The 7593-nt window shown below is 40.6% G+C and overlaps 1 pseudogene; it reads left to right on the top strand.

Annotated features, from left to right (window-relative positions):
• Positions 1–553: 553 nt before the first annotated feature.
• LOC118800588 lies at positions 554–7360 on the top strand (annotated as a pseudogene).
• The last annotated feature ends 233 nt before the right edge of the window (positions 7361–7593 follow it).

The following is a 7593-nucleotide window of genomic DNA, read 5'->3' on the forward strand; positions in this document are numbered from 1 at the left end:
CCTTGTTGAAACTTGTACAGTAATACAGTGTAAGTTATGCTTAAAAAAGATGGTTCTTCAAGGGTTCTTTAGGAAAGTGTTTTGTGTATGGTTCGAAGCATTCCATGCTTAAATGGTTATTTGGATGGTAAAATAGTTCAGACTGAAGGAGAATGTGTTGTGTATGGTTCTGAACAGCACCAAAAAGGGTTCTGCTATTGTTACGATGTCAAGCTTGTAACAATAGAAGAACCGTTTTGCTATGTTTGTAGACTAAGAGGATACTACACCATTTGTAGACTGAGAGGACACCAAAATGTGTCACTGTATTAGTTCACCCAAACTTTGTTTTTCTTTTTGAGGAGACCGCGGCTTCTGTCAGTAGTGTACCATTTTTAAAAGTCATATGAAGTCTGTTTTGCTTTGTTGTAAAGATTTATTTGGGGGTGGGGCAGTGGGGCAAGTATTCTGACACTTTTTGTTTTACTTCCAGTGCCTATATACATACCCACAGTAAAGTATGGAAGTGGGAAATTATGTTGTAAATTCAGGTCTGGAAATTCAAGGAATTACAATGCCGATGAAGGGCCATGGCAGACAAGCACGCCACTGGAATGTCACGTACATCATAAGAAAGAAATCAAGCATCAGCTTAGATCTGTCTGAACAACCAATCAAACAATAAATACTAGTATCTGTTCACTGATTTAACTCCATATTTAACTCCATACTCTTACCCCGGACTTTTCCCTGAATTTCCAGACCTGAAATTTACATATGGAATTACTTGACCTGAATTTTACAGCCTGAATTGACAGACTTGAATTTCTTGACCTGAATTTCAGGTTCTGGTGACACTAAGTTCTAAGTCATAGAAGAGGTCATGTCTGTTTTATCACACCAAAGCTGCCACATTGATCCAGGAAAACCCCTGAAAACACTTATTTTATTTTAGTCATTATTTCTCTGCTTGTTTCTTTTCCCCAGGAAAGGCAAGAATTTCAAAGATGACCTGGAATTCCTTTTAAAAGATGTGTCTGAATTTGACATCCAGGGTGAGTCTGTGCCATCTGTGGTGCTGGTACATGGATCTTCAGCATTTCCTATTGGACTCGCACCAAGTGGAAAGGCATTCTTTGCTGGGGCCTACTTTGGACAGGGACGAGTAATTGTGGCCAGCCATGAGGCCTACCTAGACCGTGAACCACTGTCCACTTTCATGATCAATGCTGTCCACTGGCTTGATAAAGGACGTAAGGACGTCATACAACGATGCTGAGTGTAAAGAGATCCAGGAATTTGTTGCTGGTGGTGGTGGCCTCCTGATCGGGGGACATGCTTGGTGGTGGGCTTATTGCAACCCTGGCTGCAACGTGATGACAGATTGCCCTGGAAATCGTATCCTCAGCAAGATGGGATTGAGCCTCTTGGAGAAAACTCTGAAAGCTGGGTTCTACAAGGCTCCACGTTCCTCAAGATGCAATAGAATTTCTTTTACAAGGAGTTTCTGTGTTTGACATCCAGGGTGAGTCTGTACCATCTGAGGTACTGTTGCATGGTCCCTCAGCATTTCCTGTTGGACTCACCCCAGATGGAAAGGCATTCTTTGCTGGGGCCTACTTTGGACAGGGACGAGTAATTGTGGCCAGCCATGAGGGCTACCTAGACCGTGAACCACTGTCCACTTTCATGATCAATGCTGTCCACTGGCTTGATAAAGGACGTAAGGGGGTTATCGGTGTCTTACCTGAACTTCAAAGGGCCTACTGTCTGCTGAGTAAGTCAGGACTACAGTGTAGGTTGACTGGTTTTGAGAGGAGCCTGAGTGTCTTTGTCTGTACGTCATACAACGATGCTGAGTGTAAAGAGATCCAGAAATTTGTTGCTGGTGGTGGTGGCCTCCTGGTCGGCGGACATGCTTGGTGGTGGGCTCACTGCAATCCTGGCAGCGATATGATGAGGGATTGTCCTGGAAATCGTATCCTCAGCAAGATGGGATTGAGCCTTTTGGAGAAAACTGTGAAAGCTGGGTTGTACAAGGCCCCACAGGTGAAGCATTATGGCATTTCTTCTACACGGATGTATCATTTCCAGGATTTGCTGCAGCATTTTGCTGGGCATGTGCTTCAGGGTCAGCAGCTGGGAGATTATGAACAACGGTATCTGAAAAAGCTTGGCAGTGACTGCGCCAGTTATCTCCGCATGCAGGCATTCGACTGTGACATGTATAGTCAGTAGTTGTACTTCTCACAGACATAATTAAGGCAGGATTTCCACAGGTGTCTTCTACACGTCCTGTTAAGAGCGCAAAGGATCACCTGCTCCTCCAGGTGGGGACAGAGTTATTCAGGCTTAGTGAAGACATTGATGAACTTCTGTCATACCTCATCGTAGACACACCTGACCTACCAACTGTGTCCAATGCAAGAGTCTGGATCAGTGCTAACACAGCAGGTAAAGACTTTCTTGTCAGTTAAGCAGCTTACAACTTATTAGGTTTTCATATTTTTCTCCCTACAGCATTCTCCAATGTCCATATTTCTCCTGCAGATAGGGATCAAACTGTTAGCAAACTGTGAAGTTTTTCTCATAATTTTGGCTGTAAGAACTTTATTCTTCCCATCCTCTACCAATTATTCATACTAGATTGAGTTAGTTATAGCTATGGAATATATGGAAGTAGCATAATGTGCTCAGTGCCTAGCAATGACGCTAATGTTTTCAAAAACATATCATTCTAATCTGATTCTGATGTGTCATAAAGAATCACCACTGCTGTAGTATTATCTCCTGAGCGCTGTGACTGGTTGCCTAACGTACATTATATAAAATCAGCTCAGGCTGTTCCTTACAGTGTTAAAAGCAAAAATAAAGCACTGCATGCAAGAGGAACTATTCAAGCAATAACTAGACCCGGCATGTGCACTGCACACTATGTGGGTCATGGTTGTAATTTGGCTATAATTTACTTAGCTATTGTTGTAATTTAGACCAAAGGTTCTCAGACTGGTCCTCAGGGAACCCCAGATGGTGTAGATTTTTGCTAAAGTGCAATGTGTAATGTTGCATTATCAAAGCACTTGTTTTGCCACTGTATCAATCGCATAACTTCACTTGTGTTCAGCAGGAATGCTAATACTGTCACACTAAGGTTTCAGTATAATTCTGATGTTAAATGTATGTTTACTTGTTTTAATTGAACATTATTTATAGTAGGTGACAGAAGAATAGGTAATGGGCATTAACTAAGATGTGAGTGTATGTTATGCATTTAAAATTCATACATAATTTGGGACAGTCTTTTTTGTTAACACAGTATTGCCCAAAAACAATCCTGCAAAGATTGTTTTCCTTTTTCTATTGTACAGAATTGAACTCATGAATGCCTTGTTAGTTAGCTAAAGAACTGGCACAGGTATATTGAATGAAGTAGAATACAGTGCTCTGACAACTTTAGTCTAATACTCTAATATCTATATGATTTATAAACACTTTGTATATTATGGGGTATCTTATCACATCGTTTACTCATTTCAGATGATGAAGAATGGATAAGCACAGGTCTGTATCTTTCTCCTGGAATGAAGACTAACATGACAGTGCCTGGGACAATACTAGGAAAGGGTTGGCAGGTATGGTTTCATTGTATTCAGACTATTTGTATTATAAAAGTGAGATTTTAGGTAGGGTATTAAGCTACTGTATACTTTTACCTATTGTAGAAAAGTGTATTATGCTTCACATTTCTGTTTATTCTTCATTTTTGGTTCTTTTTTTACCTTTAAACCACTTTGGCTGATGTTAAACAGCCAATTCTTGGCAAGTGAGTGTACAAGAAAATTAATATTTGCTCTTGCACTTGGTTAGCTAGGAAACTAACCTGATGTGCAGTGTGTTGAGTTTGTGGTCAGATATGCAACAAACGTACTATAAACCACAACTATTTACATTTTGTATTGTGCATATTTGATGTATGTAATTAAATACCACATACATGCAGGTGCAGATCGGCTGTCAAACAGATGACTTAAGCAGGGCAGATGTACTGAAACGAGCTCCGGTGGTGTTTGTAAGTTTCCCTTTGGAAAAAGAGAATTTGCAAGTCTGGAATCTGTGGGGAGGACTCATATACCTGATCGCACCTCCTAGAACTACAGTATCTGAGATGGAGGTCGTCATACAGACAGTTGTAAAAGCACCGTACTACAAGTCTAGTACATTTATTTAATTCTTACTCATTCTTAGTAAGCCAAAGTGAGCTACTGCAGTACATGATAAAAGTAAAAACTATGAATATTAACCATTCTCTCAGGAGAGACCAGCGTATCTGACTGGGTCACTGAGATCCATAAAGCACCAGCACCTTGGGCAGAGCTGGAGTTTGAGAATCTCATCATCACCTTGCCATCAGACGTGATACAACACCTGGACCGTCCAGACGAAGTGACCGCTCTCTGGGATTCCATTATGAGGAGTGTAGCTGACTTGGCTGCTAAGCCTGCAAAGTTTACCCGCAAGGAACGCTTCGTCGCTGATGTTCAGATCTCAATTGGTCTGTATTGTGTAATATTTTATCAGAAAGACCCATTAGTGATTACATGATTTACACTACATTTAACATTTCACTTCATGAACTAATCATATTACTTAAAGATGATGGTCTTGTTTCCACAGGCTATATGCATTCAGGTTACCCCATTATGATGCACTCTAGGTCTGCCCCTGACTTGGTGAAACCATATGCTGCTGGGAAAAGTGATTTTTGGGGCCCAGCCCAAGAATTGGGCCATAACCAGCAACACTCAGTCTGGGAGTGCCCACCACACACTACTGAGTGTACCTGTAACCTGTGGTCTGTATATGTACATGAGGTGGTGCTGGGTGTGAACAGGGCAAACGCTCATGGGGAAATGACAGAACACAGAAGACAGAGCCGAATTAAGAGATACATCGAAGGAGGTCGACGTCTGGAGGACTGGAATGTCTGGACAGCACTGGAGACTTACATGCAGGTCAGTGATGTAGAACTTGAGTACTGGATGCCAGACAGGATTTTCATATCTTAGAGGCTGAGTTGGACTTAAGCTTGTGAACTTATCCAAACATTATATATGCAAATAATAATGATAGGATTCTAGGATCTGAGTACTGGACTTGGACTTCAGTTAGACTTGCCTATTTGCCGACCATTTCAGTACTGTTTTTATCAATGATTCGGCCTTAGGATTTTCCCTCAGGGGAATTTCCAACACAGCGTTCCGTTGTTCCAATACTGTGTTAGCATAGGTTTATTAGATGATAGCGTGACCATATTTTGGTTTTCAAAAAAGAGGCCACTGGGGGCAGGAGGGCAGCTTGGAGCAGAAAGCAAAGGTCAATATGAAAACCCAAATGCCAGAGATTTTAGACAATTTGAAACAATTTTTTAAGCTGCAAAAAGAGGATGTATGGTCACCCTATTAGATGAGCCCTCAGAGTGGCAAGGGACAGAATGAAAACGTGTGTACTTTGACAGCAGAATGTTTCCCTGAATTGATGAAAACCGTAGACAAAGCTGTTTATTGGCCAGAGCAGTAAATACTTTTAATGCTTAATAAGCTGCTCTGCCTAAGCAGTCCAGGCTAAAACATCCCTTATCACTTGAGCATAAAAGGGCTACACTGCTGTAAACTGAATAGGTTTTTATGACATCATGAAACTAGTGAATTCAAAACAGGCTGTTTGTTGTTGCTTGGTGCCCATATATGGATGGTATGGACTGGGGAGAGAATGGATGGTTTTGAATTTAAAAATGTTTAAATACTGCATTAAACTCCTAATTATGAAGGTGACAGATTTTTGTTTTTTCATGATGTGGGACCTTTAATATTCAGTCATCACCTGTATGTTTTTATCTGATTTTTCCAAAAGCTGCAAGAACAGTTTGGCTGGGATGCCTTCAAGAAAGTCTTTGCAGCTTACCATGATATGAATGATGTACCAGAGGACAACGGTGGCAAAATGAACCTGTACGCTGAGACCTTCTCCACGGTGGTAAAGAAGAATCTGGTCTCTTTCTTCAAAGCCTGGGGCTGGCCCATCCAAGCCAGCACAGAAGAGAAGCTGTCCAGCCTGCCTGTGTGGAGTGACCATCCTCTGGTCCAGTATGTTGCCAAATGAAGTGCGATTTCACCAAAGTTGCCGAAACAAATGTGACATTATTTGAAAAGAATAAATAAATTCTAAGCAAACACAAATTTCTTATCTGGAAAATTGGTACAGAACAGCAAAACAAAATTATATGTTACCAAACATTCAGACACACCTACTCAATTCCTTATATCTCTTCTCCATCAGAGATACAGAGCAGAGGCACATCCTGTTAGAGTTCAGATCAGTAACCATAGTCTAGTCATGCATGAGCAAGCTAAATAGAGAAAAACTGGCTGTCCAAGGTAAAAGATTATGTGGTCCAAATTAGACATATCTGTGATGCACTTTTTAGAGGATTTTTTAAGTTGATAGCATAGTTCCCCAAACCTTTTCCATAGGGAACCTGACTCTGAGGATGCAAGTGTATCTTGTCAGATAGCCAGCCCAGTCCCCTGACCTTAAACCCCTCTGAAAATCTGTGGGCTGAGGTGAAGTCCAGTGAACCTAGTGAACCTGGGGCCGAGGAGGATCTAGAGAGATCCTGTATTGATACTGTATTCCTTGCTCTGGATTCTGCAGTCTCATCCAGCATTATGGAAGAAGACTCACTGCTGTTATGTTGGCAAAGAGAAGCTGCACAGATTACTGTAGGGGTGCTAGAAATTATGACATTTGTTAAAAAAAATAATTTTGAAGGATTTTTGTGTTTTTTTAGACTAAACATACTTCAATTAAATGTTAGGTTTATTTCATATATTCATACATTCAGTGTAAGATTGAGCTGAATATCCACAAATAATTTTTCATGACCCAATAATTATGGAGCTGACTGTATATATTCTAAACAGTACACATGGTTTTCATTGCAAACCACAGTTCTAAAGTGCAGGGCCCAGTGGAAGATGTAGAGGATGCATCACTGCACTGGTGCAGGCGGGAATAGAAATATTGAACACTTTACAAAGAGCCAAACATATTCTGTTTATACAGATTTGAAAGGCTGCTTACTGACAGCAGACAAGTCTTGTCGGGACAGTGCCACTGTAGAGATGGCCTGTCCCACACTGTCTGTCCAGGGAAGATAATACTCAGCCCAGAGAGAGAGAGAGAGGATGCTGAGGTAGAATAAATCCAAACTTATGTTCATGCTGTGTAATGAATGTTCATTATACAGAAATTCTGTTTGATTTTTCACATTGTTTTCCCCAAAAAAAATTTGCATCTCCATCTGTATTTTTGGTACAGTTTTATATGGAATCCGCCTACAAATATATACTTCTTTATTTTTTCAGTTGCTAATTCATTACAGCCATTGATAACATTGTTTTCAGCTGATTATTACTACAGGCTAATAGTCAATAGTGCCACTGCATTTGACAGATCTGTGTGTTTTCAGTACATAAGCTTCATTTTATGCTTTAGCAGGTGTAAAAAATTTACTTACTGAAGTAAGAACCCGTTTTTGTTTAATCTGAAAACTTA

Source organism: Colossoma macropomum, unplaced genomic scaffold, assembly GCF_904425465.1.
Source record: "Colossoma macropomum unplaced genomic scaffold, Colossoma_macropomum, whole genome shotgun sequence".
Taxonomy (NCBI): domain Eukaryota; kingdom Metazoa; phylum Chordata; class Actinopteri; order Characiformes; family Serrasalmidae; genus Colossoma; species Colossoma macropomum.